The following is a 22974-nucleotide window of genomic DNA, read 5'->3' on the forward strand; positions in this document are numbered from 1 at the left end:
GGTTTTTGGATGATTTTTTTCTCAAATATTATGTATGTTTTTTCATTACATTTATGCAAATACGGAGTGTTAGTCAAGTGCATGGTATATTTTTAACATTTTTGAGGTTGATAGAGAAAATATTTATAATGAACTCGGCAACTCCAGGGAAAGCGGGCCACAAATCTAGAGCAGCTGAATCGAGGGTTCCGAGTGGGTCAAATGCTTTTTCCCCTTCTTCTCTGTGGCCATATTCAGTGACATTCAATTTGGAAAATGCTCCCAACGCTGCGGCTTTGAGCGCGGAAATTGAAAATGTTTTGCTGTCTCACACACAAAACTGAAATGCGGCAAGACATTGTCGGGGCATGTCGGTTAAACAATTCTGTTTGCTGATTTCCTGCTACCCGGCCACCCGTTCGCCCCGCAACTTTTATGCTGCCATTATAATTAGGCTCAAATTGCTGCACTTTGCTTTGCATTTTAATTACTCAACAACAGCTCGAGAGGAAGAAAGGCATCTCGGAAATGTTGCACAATTTAAGCGAGAGTGAAAGCGAAAAGGAAAAGCAAAATGGCACGGAGGGAGCATCGCTAACAAGTTGCTGCCTGGCTGCCTTGTCATGCCTGCTGTCCCACTGTCACTCGCAAACGCCCACAGCCCACCGCCCACCGCCCACCGCCTGCTTTCTCCTGCCACGCCCCCATCGAACGCCCACCGCTCGGCAGTCGTCAGTGTAGCATTTCAAGCAAAGTATTTAATTTCCACATCATACACACGGCCGCCCAGGCAAACAATGAGGGGCGAAAACCTAAAATGTGTGCCAAGGCGAAGGCTGTCGGCTGATAGTCTATTCAGCTCAGCTGAAGATGAGCACTGCCCAAAAAAAATATTGCCTACAGGAAAATTTCCTTTAAACGACTTAAAGAATACAGTTTCTTGAGAATTTGGTGCTCTTATAATTATTAAAAATCTAACACAATTATTTGTTCACTGAAAAGTGTACAACTGGAGAATTTAAAAGAGCTTTAACACATTTTGGTCCCCCAAATAATTAATTTTATGGCATAGGGTATTATTGACAAGCCACTGATTTTGTTAAGTGTATTTGGAAAGGATACAATTTTGGAACTTAAGGGGATAGCGAAAGGTAAGCAAAAGTAGCCACGCAAAAATCTCTGCCAATCTTTTTTTGTTCTTCTCTTGATTTTTCTTGGGTAATAACTAATTTTAGCACAGTATTGTAACCAGTAACCTGTTTTCACTATTTCAGTTTGTGTTAAAAAGGAAATACCCGTTTTTATTTAGACATTTCTTTAAAAAGTTCTAATAAAATAAAAGAAATACCATTTGACATTATTTTAATTATACTTCGTAATACAAAATTAGACACATTGAATAATTAAAATCATAAGAGAATTTCATAAGCTCATAATTTTCTTAAACAGGAGTTAGTTTCACAATAAATATAATATTGTGATTGACTACGTTGTTTTTCTTATTGTGCTTAATTAGTTTAAATAGAATGATTATTTTTTCTTGCATTTTTTTAGGCAATCATTGTATAGCTTAAAATTATTTCCGTTTTGACCACATCCACTGTAAGTAAAGCGGTAGCACTTGTTGTCTTTGTAATTGTAACCATATCTTGTTTCACGGCCAATACAAGAACCCTTAACAATCGGCTCTAAGCAGACTCCTAGAAAGCAATGAAAGTTGTTCTTTATATTTAATATGGCTTAGATTATTAGAATACAAACGCTGAGCGCTTTTAAAATATTTTGTAACCATCAACAACGTTAATAAATCTATAAAACTCACGACTCCTTTGCCCTTCCAGACACGAATATAATAAAAACAATATATAAATGACAAGCATTTTCATATTCAGCTTCTTCTGAAAACCTCTATGTCGACTGTGTATCGGCCAACTTTTAACTTACCACATAATGTGATTTAACCGTTGTAAGACATTTTCCTAATTATATTTGTTCTGGTAATTATTAAAAATTAAACTATGAAACCTGTGAAGGAGTTATTATCTTTAAGAGTTATATTATCAACCTATCGAATTTTTAATGGTTATTTTGTGTGATAAATATTAATTCATAAAACACAAAACAAATATTTTTCTTTGATTTAATATATGAACACCGAAATGGATATTAAAAGCAGCTAAATTGTTTTTGAGAAATCATTAGCTTATCCAGGCAGACTTATTTTCCTTTACATATGGATTCACAGGCTTCTATAGAAACGAAATTGTTTGCGTTTCCACGACATCCACCGTATACAAATGGAACGCATATTTTATTACTACGATTGTAAGCGATTTTTTGGTATTTTGCCTTGCAAGGCCCAGAATCTATTGGAAGACGGCAGATGCCCTCCGCTGAAAATATTTGATTTAGACATTACCTTCAATTTGATTTCAGTTTTTATACTTACTTGACCCTGCAGGCTTCCATGGGAAAATAATGGCTGAACTAAAAATAGGAATCAGAAGGTAGACAAAGAAAATGAATTTCATGTTTATCGCTTTCGACTGAAGTGAGACAACTAAATGCCTAGGACCTCAGAAGGAAATCCACCTACCTCACTTCCCTAATATCCGTGAATAATTGATGTTTGTTTGGAATATGTGTGAATAATTAACATTGGTACTTTCACCTTTGTAGATTCGGACAATGTACATATTGTTTAAAAAAGAATATTCTATGGCTATAGATTGAGTTTATAGATGGATGAATGCTACCAAGGCTTGGTATCAAGTCTCTGCAATGCAAAGGATCAACTCGTATAACATGTGATGGATTCTAAGTGCGATAAATATATATTTATAAATAAAACTAACAACTTTGTGACTTAGTTTCTCTTTTTATAACCTTTTATATCTGGATCTGATAATGTATAATTAAAACCAAATAAAATATTTTTTCGTAAATTTCAGTTTATTCAGGTAAACTTATTTTCCTTTGCATGCGGATTCACAGGCTTGTATAGAATCAAAACGATTTCCGTTGCCACCACAGCCACCATATACAAACGGAATGCACTCTTTGGAAACTGGATTGTAACCAAATTTATGGAACATTGCACGGCAAACCCCCTTTACTCTTGGAAGACTACATTTATCCACCGCTGAAAATTTGCGACTTATAAAAACATTAATATTGATTTTAAATTTCATACTTACATATCCCCATGACCGAACTAAAAATAGGAACCAGAATGTAGACAAAGAAAATTAATTTCATGTTTATCGCTTTCGACTGAAGTGAGACAACTAAATGCCTAGGACCTCAGAAGGAAATCCACCTACCTCACTTCCCTAATATCCGTGAATAATTGATGTTTGTTTGGAATATGTGTGAATAATTAACATTGGTACTTTCACCTTTCAAAAATTAGTCTTTGTAGATTCGGACAAAGTACATATTGTTTAAAAAAGAATATCCTATGGCTATAGGTTGAGTTTATAAATGGATGAATGCTACCAAGGCTTGGTATCAAGTCTCTGCAATGCAAAGGATCAACTCATATAACATGTGATGGTTTCTAAGTGCGATAAATATATATTTATAAATAAAGCTAACAACTTTGTGACTTAGTTTTTTTTTTTTAACTTTTATAGCTGGATCTGATACTGTATAATTAAGACCAAATAAAATATTTTTTTGTAAATTTCAGTTTATTCAGGTAAACTTATTTTCCTTTGCATGCGGATTCGCAGGCTTGTATAGAACCAAAACGATTTGCGTTGCCACCACAGCCACCATATACAAACGGAATGCACTCTTTGCTAACTGGATTGTAACCAAATTTATGGAATAATGCAAGGCAAATCCCCGTTTCTCTTGGAAGACTACATTTATCCACCGCTGAAAATTTGCGACTTTTAAAAACATTCCTTTTGATTTTAATTTTCATACTTACATTTCCCCATGACCAAACTAAAAATAGGAATCAGAAGGTTGACAATGAAACTTAATTTCATGTTTATCGCTTTCGACTGAAGTGAGACAACTAAATGCTAAGGACCCGAAATGGAAACACACGTACCTCATTTTCGTAATATTCGTAAAAAATTGATTTTTGTGCAAATGTGGTGTGGACTATGTGTAAGTAATTGACATTGTTACCGAGTTGTTAGTCGATTTATATTTATACATATTATTTACAAAATGTATATTCGGTAGCAACTCCCAAAATTAACTTATAAAAACATTTGAGAATTAACACCTTTATAATATAGTTTTCTTTTTATACCCTTGTAGAGGGTATATTGATTTTAGTCAGAAGTTTGCAACGCAGTGAAGGAGATGTTTCCGACCCCATAAAGTATATATATTCTTGATCAGCATGAATAGACGAGTCGATCTAGCAATGTCTGTCTGTCCGTCCGTTTCTACGGAAACTAGTCTCTCAGTTTTAAAGCTATCGGGCTGAAACTTTCCCAAAATCGTATATCTTTTGCAGGTAGTATATAACTATTCTACAACTATATCTTATAGCTCCCATAGGAATAATTGGAAAACAAAATTTTAAAAAATTATATCTTTGGTGTTTTTTAACATATAACCTCCTAAGCTTAGAAATAAAATTTTTTAATTAGTTTTGAATTTCGAATTAAATTTTATCAAAATCGGACGACTATATCATATAGCTGTGGGTGGGAAAATATTATGAAACAAATTATAGCTTCGGTGTTTTTTCACATATTATCTTATACAATTGAAATTATCATTTTTTGTATTTTTATATTTAAAAATTGTATATTTAAAAATTATAACCGCAAGGGTATACAAACTTCGGCTTGCCGAAGTTAACTTCCTTTGTTATTATTAACTAAAAACAACAATGCTTTTTCTTTGATTTTATATTTGAATCTGATAATGTATAATTAAAACCAAATAAAATATTTTTGCGTAAATTTTAGTTCAACCAGGTAAACTTATTTGTATATTCGTTAGCAACTCCCAAAATTAACTTATAAAAACATTTAAGAATTGACTCCTTTATAATATAGTTTTCTTTTTATTAACTAAAAATACAACAATGATTTTTCTTTGATTTTATATTTGGATCTGATAATGTATAATTAAAATCAAATAAAATATTTTTGCGTAAATTTTAGTTCAACCAGGTACACTTATTTTCCTTTGCATGCGGATTCACAGGCTTGTATAGAATCAAAATGATCTCCGATGCCACCACAGCCACCATATGCAAATTTAATGCACGTTTTGGTAACTGGATTGTAAGCGAAAGTATGGTTCAGTTTCGCGCAAAGCCCCGTTCCTCTTGGAAGACTGCATTTATACTCCGCTGAAAACTTGCGACTTATAAAAACATTCATTTTGATTTTAATTTTCATACTTACATTTCCCCATGACCAAACTAAAAATGAGAATCAGAAGGTAGACAATGAAAATTAATTTCATGTTTATCGCTTTCGACTGAAGTGAGACAACTAATTGCTAAGGACCCGAAATGGAAACACACGTACCTCATTTTCGTAACATCCGTAAAAAATTGATTTTTGTGTAAATGTGGTGTGGCCTATATGTAAGTAATTGACATTGTTACCGAGTTGTAAGTCGATTTATATTTATACATATTATTTACAAAATGTATATTCGGTAGCAACTCCCAAAATTAACTTATAAAAACATTTAAGAATTGACTCCTTTATAATATAGTTTTCTTTTTATTAACTAAAAATACAACAATGATTTTTCTTTGATTTTATATTTGGATCTGATAATGTATAATTAAAATCAAATAAAATATTTTTGCGTAAATTTTAGTTCAACCAGGTACACTTATTTTCCTTTGCATGCGGATTCACAGGCTTGTATAGAATCAAAATGATCTCCGATGCCACCACAGCCACCATATGCAAATTTAATGCACTTTTTGGTAACTGGATTGTAAGCGAAAGTATGATTCAGTTTCAAGCAAAGCCCCGTTCCTCTTGGAAGCCTGCATTTATACTCCGCTGAAAACTTGCGACTTATAAAAACATTCATTTTTATTTTAATTTTCATACTTACATTTCCCCATGACCGAACTAAAAGTAGGAATCAGAAGGTAGACAAAAAAAATGAATTTCATGTTTATCGCTTTCGACTGAAGTGAGTCAACTAAGTGCTAAGGACCCGAAATGGAAACACACGTACCTCATTTTCGTAACATCCGTAAGAAATTGATTTTTGTGCAAATTTGGTGTGGACTATGTGTAAGTAATTGACTTTGTCACCGAGTTGTTAGTCGATCTATATTTATACATATTATTTACAAAATGTATATTCGGTAGCAACTCCCAAAATTAACTTATAAAAACATATAATAATTAACACCTAAATAATGTTGTTTTCTTTTTATAACTAAAAACACAACAATGATTTTTCTTTGATTTTATATTTGGATCTGATAATATATAATTAAAACCAAATAAAATATTTTTGCGTAAATTTTAGTTCAACCAGGTAAACTTATTTTCCCTTGCATGCGGATTCACAGGCTTGCATAGAATCAAAACTATCTCCTCCGATGGCAAGACAGCCACCAAGTGCAAATGGAATGCACTTCTTGGTAACTGGATTGTAAGCGAAAAATTGGTTCAGTCTCGCGCAAAGCCCCGATGCTCTTGGAAGACGGCATTTATCCTCCGCTGAAAATTTGGGACTTATAAAAACATTCATTTTGATATTAAATTTCATACTTACATATCCCCATAACCGAAGTAAAAATAGGAATCATAATAAAGGCGTAGAAAATAAATTTCATGTTTATCGGCTTAGACTCCAGCGAGATAACTAAATGCTTAAAACTTGAAATGGTAGCACCCGTACTTTATTTCCGTTATATTCGTAAATAATTGATTTTTGTACATATATGGTGTGGTACATGGGTGAATAAATGATTTTAGTACTGACTTTGTAAAAATTAGTCGCTTTATATTTATAAATTTTATTTAAAAATGTGTACTCGGTACCAATGGGGAATCTGACCACTTTTTGTGGCATTAATGAAAAGCTTAAAAACGAAGAAACATTTAAAAGTTCTGTTATTGAATTAGTTATATAAAATTTAAGGGAATTCATATAAAATAGATGGGCGTGAACCCACTTTTTTTTTAAGAATTTAAAAAAAAAAGTGCTTGCGTTTTTTATTTTCCATTTTACTTTTTGGACAAAAGAAGTGGTCAAATTCCCCATAGTGCAATGCCCAGAATATACTTATAGAACATTTAATGGCTTCTTAGTGTGTTAAATATGTAATTTACAACTTTATAATTACGTTTGTCTTCTCAGTAACTTAAAACACAACAATTATTTTTCTTTGATTTTATATTTGAATGTGATAATGCATGATGAAATCAAAAAATAAATATTGTTTTGTCACACTTCAGTTTACCTAAGTAAACTTATTTTCCTTTGCATGCGGATTCACAGGCTTGCATAGATACAAAATTATTTGCGTTACCACCACAGCCACCATATACAAATGGAAAGCACCTTTTGGTGAATGGACTGTAAGCGAATCTATGGATTTGTGCCATGCAAAACCCTGTAACTTTTGGAAGTCTGCAGATATCCACCGCTGGAAATGTTTGATTTGAACGATACCTTCAATATGATTTTAATTTTTTATACTTACATTTTCCCATGGCCGAACTCATAATTGAAATCAGAAGGTAGACAAAGAAAATTAACTTCATGTTTATCGCTTTCGACTGACGTGGAACAACTAAATGCTTAGGACCTCAGAAGGAAACACACATACTTAATTTCTCTAGTATCTGTGAATAATTAATATTTGTTCGGTATATATGTGAATAATTACTTCTACTAGGTACTACTTCTTGGTAAAAATAAGTCTTTTATCGATTTGTAAATATTATTAAAAAATATTTATTTTTTATAAATCTTTTAAGTCATCTTTATTTGCAAGTTTATTTCATTATATTTTAACAAGGAAGCTATGTTTGCGCAGAATACAAATTTATTGCATCTTTTTTCCCTTGCATTCGGATTCGCAGTCCATAATTGATTCGAAATTATTTGCGTTGCCCTTACAGCCACCGAACATAAAACTGATACATTCTTTTTTACTAGGTCTGTAACCAAATCTTGGGACCAGGTCTTTGCAATGCCCCGGATTTATAGGAAGACTGCAGATTTTAGTTGCTTAAGAAAAAGCACTTTAATTAGCTGAACATTCCAGGTGATTGATTCTAATACTTACAATTTCCCATGACATAATCAATCATGTGAATCAGAAGGCAAGCAATATAAACTAGTTTCATATTCTTATAGGTGTTTTATCTATTTAACGCGTTTTCTAATGTCGAACAACTAACAGCCAAAGGTCTAAGAAACAATTTAAATGTAAATTGCAATTTTCCCTAATATCTGTGAATAATCGATAGTGTTCGTCCGCCTACGGATATAAATATCAAATATATGGGTTTTTAAATATAGAATTCCTACTACTATTTGAAAATTTTACCTGTTGCTTGGTATTCATAAAAGGATTTCAGTTTACTTTACTAACAGATAGGAATATTTTTTGGGTAGCTCCGTTCTTCACTATTTCATTCTGCATTTCAGCTTCATATATTGTCGCTTAGTTCCCTCGCCTCATCCATTTTATTGGTTTCATTTTGTCACGTTTCGAGCGGCGAAAGTGCCGCCAGAGAAAGGAGAAATGGAAAACATCTGGGGAAAAGGGCAGACAGACAGGCCAGTAAAAGGTTCTTGCAAATCATTTCCATTCCAGTTTCCTCTTCTTTTGCCTCTTCGAATAAATATAAATAGCAAAATTTGCCATTTTGTGCAGCGACTTTCGAAAGTTTTCAACGAAAGTTTTTCGTTGGGCAATTGGTTTTTCTTTATTTCTTCTTTTTTTTTGGCTACGAAACTGTTTTTCTCTGGCATTCAAATCAATTTTTGGGACTGCTTAAGCCCTTAAAGCTGCTGATGATTTAAGGATTTGTCTGCATTATAACGCATTTCCTTTACATGAGAAGGTGGTGGGGTGAGGTGAGGTGGAAAATTCAGGGGGCAAAAGGGCAAATGTCGACGTTGACCCGCTGCCAAGTCAATAAATTCTCATTGCCTAAGCCATAAATCAGCATCATGGCGCGCTAAGTGTCATTTTTTGTGACGTTCGGATGGCTTTTTACCTGGCCAAACAACAGGGGCGGTTTCAATGCGACGGGGCGTGGCAAAGTCGCATTGAGGGGAGCCATACACTGAAAAAAACACAGAATAATGCCAATGGTAATAGTGCATTTCTTAAGGACTTATTGTCTATTTACATTTTATTTGTAGTACAATTTTAGTGCTAACAAGAAGGTATTTATTTCGTTTTCATAATGCTTTTAGCTTTTTTACCTCTTACTTCTTCTAAGAAGTTTATAAAAATGATAAAATTAATATCCATAACATTAGACAAGAACCCTTTTCAAATTTCTAGTTTTAAAAACATGCAATTATAATCAATCGATTAATATCAAAATCGAATATAAAAATATTTTTCTTCAGTGTAGATTGGCGGAGAATTGGATCTGTTACTGGCAGCCTCACAATGCGCGTTATAATTTACACCTGGCGAAAAGCGAACGGCAGTAGCAGCCAACAACCTCAACCAACTACAACTGTCATTTGACCTTAACCAGACTTTGGATTCTGGGTAAAATGGGGGTGCACAGTGGGCGGGGTACAAAGGGGGTGGGCAAAGGGTGGGTTGCCAGTGGGTGGGCAGGTAATCTTTGTTGCGGTTGCGGTTGGCTGAATGTGCTACGGATCCGAACTCTTCTGGGTGTTATATAGTGTCATGGTATATATTTTACTCAAAAGCGCAATTGCTTGATTTGACAATTTCCAACTGACAAAGTGGAATCGAGAAGGTGACAATGAGACTGAGAGAGACATTTGTATAGATACATGTCGTCGAAGGTGGTCTGACTTGGCATTTCCGGTGATGGATGCCTTTCAACCTCAACTATTAAATAGATAAATTCGTTCATACGTTGTTGTAGACTTTACAATGGGAGTTGATAATATAACTACTTTGCAATTGAGTTCATTAAACCACAATATTTATTAGACCGCCTCAAGTTCCCTAGTTCTTTGTACGCCTTCCATTCCGGAAATCGATGGACTGTAAAAGGACCAATAAAATGTTCCAATTAAACCGAATGCGATCAATAAAGGACACAGTCGCTGGCAACTTAAAGCTTTACGCTTATTGAAAGCCCATCTATCTGGCTCTTACTGGCAGTCGTACCCCCTGGCAACTCAACCTCCTCATCCCCCCTATTACTCCAGGCAGCTGCGTTGATTGCCGTAACAGCTTTTGAAATTAAGTCGCTGCAAGTCGGCTATAGTTAGGGGTAGGGGGTTCGGGGGAAGGGGTAACGATTTCAGGACCAGGGGACAGGACATTCCCAGCAAGACGGAATGAGGCTGAGAGCAAGCTCAAGCCACACGGAGAAAATATATGACCGAAATTGGCCATCATTTCGGTATGATAACATCGTTAGTTTCATTGAAATTTTCAAAATAAAAATGCTTTTAAACCATACAAGGATATAATAAAAATAATGGAAAAAACAGATCTGAAATTCTAGCCCACTTTTAATTACTAGAAAGAGATTAATAACAATTTTACTTTTTTAAATTCATATAGTTTTTGGTAGAAATATGCTAAAAGTTGCTTTTTTGTGATAGACTTAACTAAATATTTATTATCTTTATAATAATCCATAATCCCCAAATTGAATTATATAATAGCTGATATCTTAACTGCCAGATATACAATTTTTTTACGCCTTTAAGATTGATGCTTTTAATTACCCAAAACTTAATAAAAATTATTATACAACATGTGATAAAAATGGTGGCAGTAAAAAGTTATTATTAAAAATCGAAACGGCCTTATACTTTTAGTTTCGGTGCAGGACCACACATTCGCACAATTGACGCAATTGCAGCGATACTTTGATTTTATTTCATTTGCCGGGAACATCTGAGGGTATGCCATGGGTGTCAGGGGTCGGAAAATGTGGGGGCTCGCAAGCCCCAAAGGGGGGCGCTGAGTATAAAATGCAGGCAACAGAGGAAGAGATGAAGAGCCAACCGGCGAAACAGTTGCCAATAAAAATTGCATTGAAAACGCTTAACCAAGCAGCGTGCATCAAATTGATTTCATGCTCCTCCAACGCTGACTGTAGTTTTACAACGTGCATCATCCTCACTGGCGCAGATAGTGGCAGCCCCCAAAAAAAATATGCCACGCTCTTCCGAGTCGCACATAAATATTGTCTGTCAATATTCGAATACCGCACATCGCAATCCACACCACCACCACCCAGGCCCAAAAACGTAGCGCAAACCACCCAAAAACCATTGAGGAGCGAACGGTAACGAAATGTAATTTTTGTTTTACCACCCGCCTCCCAATCACCCAACCGAAAAGCGATGAAGCAAAATAAAGGAAAGCAAGGACTAAAATTTCAGAATATAGACCAAAAAAAAACTACGAACTGTGTTTGCTCTGGTCAAATCAATTGATTGGAAACTTGAATTATACAAAAATAAAGAAAAACATATAGCACTTATTCTGTAAAAGATATTTTCTTAAAAATATATGTAGTATACATAAAAGTATTAAATACCCTTAAACTTCACTTTAATAATATAACAAGACTATTTTATTATTCAATAATAATTATTGAAGCAAAATAAAGAAAAGGAAAGGACTAAAATTTTAGAATATAGACCAAAAAAAACTACGAACTGTGTTTGCTCTGGTCAAATCAATTGATTGGAAACTTGAATTATTCAAAAATAAAGAAAAACATACAGCACTTATTCTGTAAAAGATATTTTCTTAAAAATATATGTAGTATACATAAAAGTATTAAATACCCTTAAACTTCACTTTAATAATATAACAAGACTATGGTATTATTCAAAATGTATTACAACTTGTTTGGATCTAGCCAAAAAGCTGATTTACATGTCCTTCGTCATATTATTAAAATCAACTAAAAATTTAAAAAAAAAAAACATTTGTTTGGGGTATAGTAGTATTCTAAAAATGGGGGAATACTTAAAGAAAATGGTTCCACTTTCAAAAATTAATTTATAATGTAATCCGTTCTTCAAATCAGCGATCAGAATATAAATGAATCCTTGTCGATTATCAAATCTGAAACGCAAGATACTTTTTCACTGAAGTGTTAGTGCCATATTTAAGCGTATTTGGGTGGGGAAAGCAAAAGTGGCATGCGTGAAAAACGTGAAAATTGCCGCCGCTGTTTTCGATTTTTACGCTCAATCCCTCAATCAGTAGACCACCTTCACACCCCAAAACCCATATCCCCCCTCCGCGATCAACCAGTTCCTGGCGCCAAAGTGGGAATCCAGTTATCCTGGCATTGTGAATGGCGCATGCCTTTAAACTTGTTATTTCAAGGATATGCAGAGCGCTCTGGTTGCAAACCGAGAAACAGACAGGAGCTCAGTCCCAAAAAATCTGACAATCGCGGCTTTGGCAACAATTTCGCTGTGTTGTTGCCAGATTTCCTTATCTGCACATAAGCATCGAACAAGAATGAACTACATATACGATTGGGGTCAAAATAATAGTGGGATTACAAAAATAAACCAGCAAACAAATATGGTACTTTAAGAAATATTTTCCTTTTCTAAATAAAAATAAAGAATGATTACTAAATTTAAGTGACCTACTATTTTTTTTTCAACATTTAGTATGCTAATCTTAAAAATAAAAGTGTACTTCCTTTTGTAAGACTTTCTTAAGCAATATTAGCTTATTTTATTGATTTTTTCCCAAGCTGTACGTATACACATGTTTACCAACAGCTTCGTATCATATCTATTCAATTTGCAACTCTCAGCATTGTTTGGCATGTTTAGCAGCTCACTGAACAATTTGCAATGCCAGACCAAAGCCAAAGCAGTTGCCAATTGCAATGTGAGACTCGCCAAAAAAATACGCTTGATCCGAGCCGAAGGATCAACTGGAGGCACTTAAGTATTTATGTGGAAATATTAAATATTATGCTCGTTGAACGGATAAAGTTCGTTAAGCTGCACGTTTGATTTCCTTCGTTTTTTGCCTAATCCATTGTTTTCAAGTGCATCTTACGTTCATAAAATTTCATGTTTATGACAAAAATAATATTTTATGTGCCTGGAAGTGCAACGCAGCTGGAAACAAAGTGCAGTTTGGCATTTTCACTTCGGGAGGTAAGTGATTTTTGCAAAGGCATAATGTATAGAGTGAACATTGAGGAGTGGGTGTACTTTGATTTTAATAGGTGTTTTCAATGGACAAGAAAACATGGATAATAAAAATAAACCTCTTTGAAGTATGTTTAAGTGATTTTAAATCGATTTTATTATATAACATGATTTATAAATAAGAAACCATACGGTTGACACCTCTCAAGAGAAACTTGGTAAATTATTCAGCAATTAGATTTCAGCCCCAACTATTTTCAACCACTTGGGATCGACAGGTGAAGTCGCACCTGTTCATAAAACACGCACACCACATCAATCAACCCACAAACCGAAAGGGAACCCAACAACAATCGAGTGGCAACCTTCAGAGAAATCAACAACAAATTGGTTGTGGCAATCGATGGCTAATCGAGGCAAGTCCACGGATGTGGCAAGTGCTCGAATGCGATGGCATCGCTGAAGTGTCAATGGCAACATTCCATAAAGCTCAACTGGCTCTCTGAGGGGGAAAGTCCCGACTGTTTTTTTTTTTGTTTTTTGCACCCCAACTGAATTTGATTTAAGGCCAACTACTACTGGATTTTTCAGATCGAAAAAAAAAGTAAAATAGAGACCAGAAAGGAAAACGCGGCTGGCGTGAAAAACTGAAACAACTCAAACAGAAATTCACACACCCACAGTTTGCAGATACGCATACGTAGTCAAAGGGGGCGTTTGGGCGGTAGAGCTAGTGGGCGTGGCGTGTCAAAGTCAGTCAAAGCGGAGGCAAAACCTTTAGTCAAGTTTGAAAGATTGATTAGTTTTTAACAACTTGTGACTGGAAGCGGGGGAACAGGGTTGAAAAAGGCGGTGAAGGGTCTCGTTCGGGATCCAGATCTAGTTCTGGTTATGGGTAGCACTTGCCAGAACCACTTGGAGAAAAGATTATACCAAAAACTTGTGAATATAACTATAAATAATGGTTTTTTCATTGGATTTAAGGTCACCATACTTATAAAAATATTTTTAAAATTTTACGAAGGTGTTTTATTTGTTTAAAAGGTTTTTCAAGTGAAATAACATTTATATTATTATTCAAGGATTCTTTACATTCTAGAAAATATTTCATCATTTTGTATTTATTCCTTAAAAACTAGATCAGCTCTTTAATGGTTTACAATACCCATCTCATAAATCCCACTTCTTGTTTCTTAAATTTCTATTAATTTTAATATACTTTACAATTTCCATCACTTTTAAATGCAGTATTCAGTATTTAACATTTCTATGGATCTTGAAGTGCCGAATCTTTTAAAATTTTACGAAGGTGTTTTATTTGTCTAAAAGGTTTTTCAAGTGAAATAACATTTATATTATTATTCAAGGATTCTTTACATTCTAGAAAATATTTCATCATTTTGTATTTATTCCTTAAAAACTAGATCAGCTCTTTAATGGTTTACAATACCCATCTCATAAATCCCAATTCTTGTTTCTTAAATTTCTATTAATTTTAATATAATTTACAATTTCCATCACTTTTAAATGCAGTATTCAGTATTTAACATTTTTAAGGATCTTGAAGTGCCTAGTCTGGGCTTTCCTTATTTTCTCGAGTGCATGGGATGAGTTCAACACGTGCACTGAACTAACACTGAGTGGGTTAGAAAGTGAGAAGCCTCAAGGCAGGCAGAGGATCCTGGCCCGGGATGTTTGTCGAACCAGGCCAGCTGAATGGCAGCAATTAGCCACAACCGAAACCAGCCACACGCAAAATTGTCAAAGGAACTGGAGGAACGGTCTTACCATCCCCAGTGCTCCTGCCCATAATTCCCCATTTCGATTTTGGCTAGAATGTGTGTTTTAAATTCCCTGCAAGTGACCATGTAAATCATGTTGCATTCCCACTTTCACTCCTGTTTTCAATGCATGTGACACACTCTCGCATTTACGGAGCTGCATATGGAATCGCATTGGATATTTGCATGGAAAATGTATTTGCGCTCTACGAAGCACAACAATAAACATTTTAAATATTTTTTTTCCCCACATTCCCTGCTTGTTTTTTTTTTGCCTGCGTTTTTCCTATTTTATTTATGTTTCATGTTATTCCGTCTTCAGTGTTTTCTGCCTTCGGTTGTCGTTTATCGTTCTGCTAGTGTTAGTTTTTATTATTATAGCATATATTATTCAATTGTCGACCAGGAACATTTGAAAAAAACTCTGTGTTTGCCCTGGTTGCGGAAATATTGTTGTACATTGGCCACAGAAAAGGAAAATCAAAGAATATTGACAAAATTTATCAAAAACAGGAAGGGATTACATGTAACATTTAAATCAATCAGGGCGAGTGCTTTTCAGGTTTATAAAGGCAAAAGATAATATATGACAACACGCATTTCGATAAAATGTGTTTTTTAGATGAACACATAAATAATACATTTTATCCCATGCTATGAGATAAAGTTGATTTTAATTGCCATAAAGTAGTATCATGTTAAATGTGTTGTGAGTTAAATAAAGAATACATGTATACAATAAAGATTGTTCTTTAAACTTTCATAGTTTGTAAGCCATTTTAACTAAAATATAAATATCTTTAAATTTTATTACATACAATACATTTTAATTGTCACATCATTAGTAAAGTTAAATAAATTAAAATAGAGTATAAAAACTAGTATATGTTTCCGCCATTTAATAAATTGATTCTAGAAAACCTTGCAACTTTCCCGGGCTTATTAAATGTGAAATGCAAAAGCGAAACCTCTTGGCTTAAACCGCCTTAAATGTTTCCGCTTCCTCCATTAAGTTGATTCAACTAATTTGGTTAAGTTTACATTAACTTCACTTGCAGCGGCGGCAACAACAACAATTAGCATCACGTGTACCAGTAGAAAGTGGAAAATTCAAGTAATTGAAAAAAAAGAGGGAAAAATAAGGTCTCAACGGATCGGAACGGGCCGAGTGAAACAGATCCACAAGATAGCCAGGGCAAAACCAAGGAGCAGATTCTAATTAAATTCGCGCTCGCACTTTCATTTAAGCAAATTTACAATGTGGGCGTGGCCAGTGCAAAAAGGAGGCGCTGAGGTCGATGAGGCGTGGCTAAAGTTGAAGGCAACATTAATTGCAAATCCACAGAGGCCACATAGCGAGTGGGTGTTTGGTTGGGAAATGGAAAATGGGAAATGGCAAGTGGTAAGCGGAAAATGGTTGGGGAAAACCAAAGCTGAGCCTTGTCAACCGGCGTTGGCCTTTCTCGGCGCATCCTTGACCCGTTTTGCACCCTCTTTGCCGCCGCGCCGCATTGCCGCAATATTAAAATGACTTTTTCTTACTTCATTTCATTGCATTTCATGAACAATTTAAGCCAATTGTGCAGCTCGTAGTCGCAAAGTGTCCTTGCACACAGGCCTTATAAATTAATTTGGGAAAACGGTTTACTGCAGTCACAGAAACTGGAGAAAGTCGACAGAACTTGTAGCCCGGCTCTAAATTAAATAAATAACTTAAAGGGATTGGCCAGCCAAATGAAATCAATAAAAGAAGTTGAAAGCGAGCAGAGTACAATTTACTTGGCTTAAATTCATTTAAAAGTGATAGGAACTATTAGTGCCGTCAATTAATTATAGTTAAATTAATAAAATATTTCTTTAAAATCATTTCTAAGAAATTTATAAATGAAATTGTAGGTGCAGATTTATGGTTTCTCAAAAATTTCAACCAAATACTTTGTTATATATTCTTTTTTAAATCATATTAACCTATACTTATTAAAAAAAAATTATGTTAGCCCATATCTTTAATGAAATAAGATTTATGAAAGCATACATATTTATGGTTTTGAAGAAACCTAAAATATTTTAAAATATATTTCCCTTAACTATAATATATATTTTGCCATAAAATAAGCGCAATCATTTTTGGGATATATTTTGAATACATGTATATAATTCACCCATCACGTCTGCGACTTCACACGGTTTTTAATTAAATTCGAGCGGCATCTTTCGTGCAACTTAACACGAAATCTTATTTACACGCCAACCGCAATTTAATGTAGCATACATTTGAGCTCGCCCGGGCGGCAACCTTTTTATTTACGACTTCAATAACATGAAACGCGCCTACGGAGGTGGGCGGTGGGCGTGGCCGGGGGAGGGGGAGGGGGGCGTGTGTGTTAGAAGAGGGCGTCAAAAAGTTATTAAAATGTGCCAGCCTTGAGTCCCCCAGTCCATCTCCCCATCTCATTCACTCTTGCCAACTGTCTGGGCCTTTTTTATTGGGGTTCCGCTCGCGACAGGTGGTTGCCCCACCAATTTACTTCACACGGCCACATGTTGTAAGTGCTGGCTGTGGTGGGGTGGTGCTGATAATGGAGCCTCAGATTTCGGTGGGGCAACCACGGCGAGGGAAGGCGAAGAAGTCCGGAAGGTGGGTCTTATGGGAATTAGGGGAATTTAAACAATTGAAAATGTGAAACGAAAATTGAGATATTAGCACACCCCAAAATATGATCAGAGGTTATTATTCCTTTTTAATATTTCACCAAATATACATAGAAGCCACAAAAGAACCCGAATTCCAAATAAACTCATCCGAAATGGCAAATATCAAATAAATCACTGGCAAAAGCCAACAATTTGGCACAAATGAATCGAATTTCTTAGATAATGTGCAAGATTATTGGCAGCAGAATGCAAAGATGGAATTTTCGCAAGGAATTTCACCTGCCGCAGTTGCACCTGTCATCGCTTTCGACTTCCCATTGACCTCAACCTCTTAACTGGTTTTCCAGACGTGACACAAAAAGATATTTGCCCAGCACTTGCAGCTAGCACAAAAATAACACATGCAAACACACACAATCGTATGGGAATGCCATTGAAGTTGGCTTTTCAATTGCCAAGAAAAACTTTTGCCAGAAGTTCACTCCTTTCCCTCCGTTGGCTATTTTTATATAATAATTCTTACTTCAAGCAGACCGAAGAAAGAGAGCGAGAATTAAAATAAACATCGCAAGTCCTGTGAAATGCATATAAACAGTTGAGGTCACAATAAGAAGAAGATTAATGGCTTGATCTCAAAAAAGTGTTTACAACAAATATTATAAAAAACTTCTTTAATGAGTCCTCCCTAATAAACCTATCCATCTTTTATTTAAAAACTAAGTATAAACACAAAAACCACGATTTAAGTTGTATTAAAAATAATAATGTAAAATAGTACCAAACAAAGATTAGAATAGTTCATTATTTAAATCTATTTTTTTATCACCAAAACCATTTCGTTCTTCACCACTGTGTATATATAAAGTTTATAAAAAGGAAATTCGAGATGACTCCTGCTGCACAGGAATTTGAATATTTATAAAGATTTTTGCATTTTTGGCAGAGAGAGAATTTTCTTCATTGAAAAATTGTTTATTTGCCCGAGTCGAACAACTGCCAGAGATCGTCAGCGCCGCGGGGCAGTAGGGGGTTAAAGGGGGTTTTTTGGGGGCTTTTGGGGGTCTAACAAAACTTTTGCCTAAGTCATGCAAATGCAACTTTGAAGTTGTATTAAAAAGTTCAAACTCGTACCTCTCGTGTGCTCGAAAAAGTTGCCTGCATTATGCGTCCAAGCGTTGCAAGTCTATTAAAAATTACTTGTACAATTTCCACAATATACAATCGCCACCATGGGTTAAAGCTGTCCCGGCAATTTGACGGCACGAGAATAAACAGCAAAGTTTTCCCCAAGTCACTCTGCAATTTAATGTTTGAGCCATTTTCCGGTGGAGTTTTAGAGGCGTTTCTGGATGGCTGGATTTAATAGTTTTGGGTTCAACAGTTGCTTTTGTTTTTTGTGAGGCCAAGCTTGACAGTCACAAAAGTTTTACGAGTTAATTGAAGTTTGAAAGATTAAATTTGGGAGGGGGAAAATCTAATATCTTAATTTTTTAAGATTTTTGCTTATACTTTTTAAAGATTATACACAGAGAAAATTCTGACGTTCTTATCTGAGTTGAAAATGTTCCTAAAAATAGAACGACATTTTTAAGTTGGAAATGTTCTTATTTTGCTTGAATCAAGTTGAATTGGCTGTATTTAAGTACATTGTATGTACAAATAATCTATTAGTTCAGTCCTTAGTTGTTAAATAAACTCATTTTAACTTTTCTCTTCTCACCATTTTGTTCTTATATTGATACCAAAATGTACTTACACGGTTTTTAAGAACGAATGTTCTTAATTCAAGAACAATGTTCTTAGATAGCTTTCTCTGTGTACGTATTACCCAAACTTGCAGGTTTTTAAATAACAAGAAATAGACAATTTTATTTAATTAACAAGAAATTTTTAGAAACCAACTCACAAATTGCTCAAAACTGCTCGGTTAGTGGGACAATTCCTGAAAATATTTTAGCACAAAGCTACGTACGGCGCATGATTCGTACACCTAGGGTAAATAAATATTTGATATTTATACAACAAAATATATAGCAACTAACGTGCAACTAGAGCACGACCCATTCAGCACTTTCAATTAAAATAAAGCAGGGCTATTCCGTCCCTCCACAAACAAACGGCAACAAATGCGCGTCGAAAAGCAACAAATGCGTTTAATCAAACATGCAAGAGCTCAAAAACAGAACAGAAGAATATCCCCCTATATAGAACGGGAGTGAATCAAAGCCGGGAGGGGATTTCGTATGCAAGTCAACCTACATAGTGCCCCGAGCAATAGAAGAGGAGAAAATAGAATGCGATCTGGGCATAAAATGCAGAAAAATCAAAAACCAACAAACAGCCAGCGCAAATATTTGTCAACTGTAATGAACATTTCATATTTCGCCCCCTGATTTCACCCCTTCGCTTCAACTCGCATTTCAGTCGTTCGCTTTTAGAATTCTTCAGCAACTCCATCATCAATGTTTTTCCTGCCTGCTTTTCATAGCCCATTTTCTTTTCACATGCAAAAATTGTGTTCAGAGTCCAGAACTCAATGAGCGAAAAGGTTCTCACCCTGCTCACTGACACTCCTGTCTTGCACTGCAAAAAAATAACGTTGCATCTCATTAGGAAAAAAATAGTATATAACCGTAGTTAAATAGTTAAATAATAGATGAAAGTAGACAAGAAAACTTTTTAAAAATTATTAATAATATTTTTTTAGATGTCTTGACTTGTAAAAAATGTATTATTAAATAAATTTATACCCATTTATTCAATAATACATTTGTTAAAGGATAACTTAAGGTAATAAAATATATACACGTAGATAACAAAGAACTTTGCTTGTAATAAATGAATTATTAACTAATTATGGGTATGGGTATATTAATAACTTCAAACGAATTACAGTCTAGTATCTGTTTAAATATTCTGGGTACTCCCTTATCTGGTAAATTTCTGAGTTGCTGAAAATTTAACTGCAAGTTTTAGCAATTGTGAGAACAACCCCCTGTTGAATTTCTTGAACAGCTGCGAGCAGTTGTCAAATTTTCCGGGAGTAAGAACATGTAATATTTAATTTTTCGTCATACCTTAATGTCTTAAATTATTAATAAGTTTAGAAAATTTTAAAATATACTTTCTTAATTGATCTTAAAGTAATTAATACTAACTCGTGATGCTAAAATTTACTAGAATTTAGGGTGTTGAATTGCTGGAATTTTTAAAAATGGAGTTTGTATGGAGGAGGTGATAAACAGCTGACCAAATTTCAACAGTTTAGGGAATACCCTAATTATAAAGCTGCAAATAATATTACAAAAAATATATAACATAATCCTAAAATGTTTGCAATTGATGTATTTTTTAGGTTCTGCACGGTGCATCCTTCGCATGTCATAAATAGAAATGTGACACAACACATGTTGCTGTCCCGCAGGCACATTTCTCCATTTCCCAGGGCTTTCTCCTCATGCTGCGTGCCACGTGTAGACAGACGCACACACTCAAACACACATCCGCCTGTGTGTGTGTGTTAGCTGTTATCACTTAACAACACAAATCGGTGCGAAATACGTAGCCAGATTCTAATTTATTTTCAATTTAAAAAGGTAAATGTGCCAAGCAGCAGACAGAAAAGAGGTTGGAAAATAGGAGATGGATGGATGGTTGGTTGAGTGGATGGTGGTTAAGTGGGCGGTCCTTGGGTGGTTTCATGGGCCAGCCGACGAGCAATTGCCCCAAGGCAAACTATTTGAACACAAAAATTGTTGCCAGCAATTTTGCAGCAGGTGGGAGACGATGAAAAAGAGTGGTAAAAGTGTGGAAAAGGGGTAAAAAAATGTGACACAAAGCAAATGTTTGTGTGAAAAGCAGAGGCCTTCAGCAAATACCAGCCAAAAGCGGAGGTAGGTTCGCATAAAAGGGGGGTTAAATGGTGGATGGGAAAAAGAGGTATTAGCAGACATCGGGATCAGCCTTTGAGTGCTGTGCAAATTGTTTAGCTGCCCGTCAGTTAGAGAAATTAAATCGCTTTGCACAATTTAACTCTCGCAAAAGCCAAGACAAAACAGAATCTTTCCACTTTCCCCAACCGAGATACGTAGATGCAGTTTTAGATTTCAGTTAGCTGCTTTGAGATATTTCAGCAAGTTTGCAATTTGCATGTTTGCTTTGAATTGAAATTGCATCTCATCACAATGAGCATCGTGCATCTTTGAGATGCTTTACGGGATACATTTAAGATGGGAACATTTTAATTCAAGTCAGGAACCTTTTAGGATATAAGAAATCTAGAAGATTTTTTTTTGAAAAGATACCCAAAGACTAGTACAAATATCAAATATTTAGGTAAGTGTATTGGTTAAATATATATTTAAATTAGACGAATAGAAAGCGTGAACTGATAAATAAGAGTCAAATCTCACTCAGGCTTTCACATTTTATTTTACTAAAACGTCCAAGGAAAATGTGTTTTCTTTTGGCGACAAAAAAAATATTAAGATACGAGGCAATCTCTTTCGTCTGAATTTATAATCCATTTGGCCAACATTTCATCAGCTTTGGCGCTGCTCCTTGCCAACACAACTCACGTACTTCACCTGCCACTTTTGCCGTCCTCCGGCTGCTTTGGCCAAAAACAGTTTTAAAGCCCTAAAACACTGACAGGCGACAACAACATTGAAATGGCAACTAAACAGGAGCGAAGCAGCAAAAGTAGCAGCAGCGACCTCAACACGCGGCTTGCTTATCAGAGCAACAACAGCTGCGACCAAAACACAGATACAGTCGAACATCTATGGCCCAACATCTCCAATGTCAAACTATCCCAACAAAAAATAATTTGTGCCTTTAATAGATACAGAAAATTATTTCAACTGCTCATATATTTCATATTTCTCTAACTTTTTTTGTTGGTCCTACTATTGGGTATATTTTTTCTAATCTTTTTCACTATAATATCAAAATAATCAAGATAAATGAATGTGGGTTTTTAAAATCATATACAAATGTGCTAGGTTAATATTAAAATTAAAAATGCTTTTCCCTTGTTGGGATGTAAGTAAGAATCTTTTCTGATCTATTTCAGTACAATATCAAATGAACCTGTTTAAATTTTTCAATTCGGCATGCACATCATGCAAGATATACCAGAATGAATTTTTAAAATCACATAAAAATGTGATAAATAAATATTTAAATTCAAAAAACAACGAATTTCTCCTGTTGGGATTTTAGTTAGATTCTTAAAAGCTTATTAGTGATTTAAGTAAGAATCTCCAAAGCTAAG

The 22974-nt window shown here is 34.8% G+C and overlaps 3 long non-coding RNA genes across 3 annotated transcripts; all 3 read right to left on the minus strand.

Moving 5' to 3' along the window:
- Window positions 1-5039: 5039 nt before the first annotated feature.
- LOC119548196 lies at window positions 5040-5455 on the minus strand. The gene is made up of 2 exons (XR_005219281.1): window positions 5364-5455; window positions 5040-5308 (listed from the first exon to the last, which is right to left on the minus strand). It is a non-coding gene; the product is annotated as an uncharacterized LOC119548196 (long non-coding RNA).
- Window positions 5456-5712: 257 nt separating this feature from the next.
- On the minus strand, window positions 5713-6138 carry LOC119548145. Its single transcript, XR_005219277.1, has 2 exons — window positions 6037-6138; window positions 5713-5981 (listed from the first exon to the last, which is right to left on the minus strand). It is a non-coding gene; the product is annotated as an uncharacterized LOC119548145 (long non-coding RNA).
- Window positions 6139-7902: 1764 nt separating this feature from the next.
- On the minus strand, window positions 7903-8354 carry LOC119548533. The gene is made up of 2 exons (XR_005219298.1): window positions 8234-8354; window positions 7903-8175 (listed from the first exon to the last, which is right to left on the minus strand). It is a non-coding gene; the product is annotated as an uncharacterized LOC119548533 (long non-coding RNA).
- Between the last annotated feature and the right edge of the window lie 14620 nt (window positions 8355-22974).

The sequence above is a fragment of the Drosophila subpulchrella genome, chromosome 2L (genome assembly GCF_014743375.2).
Source record: "Drosophila subpulchrella strain 33 F10 #4 breed RU33 chromosome 2L, RU_Dsub_v1.1 Primary Assembly, whole genome shotgun sequence".
In the NCBI taxonomy this organism is placed as follows: Eukaryota; Metazoa; Arthropoda; class Insecta; order Diptera; family Drosophilidae; genus Drosophila; species Drosophila subpulchrella.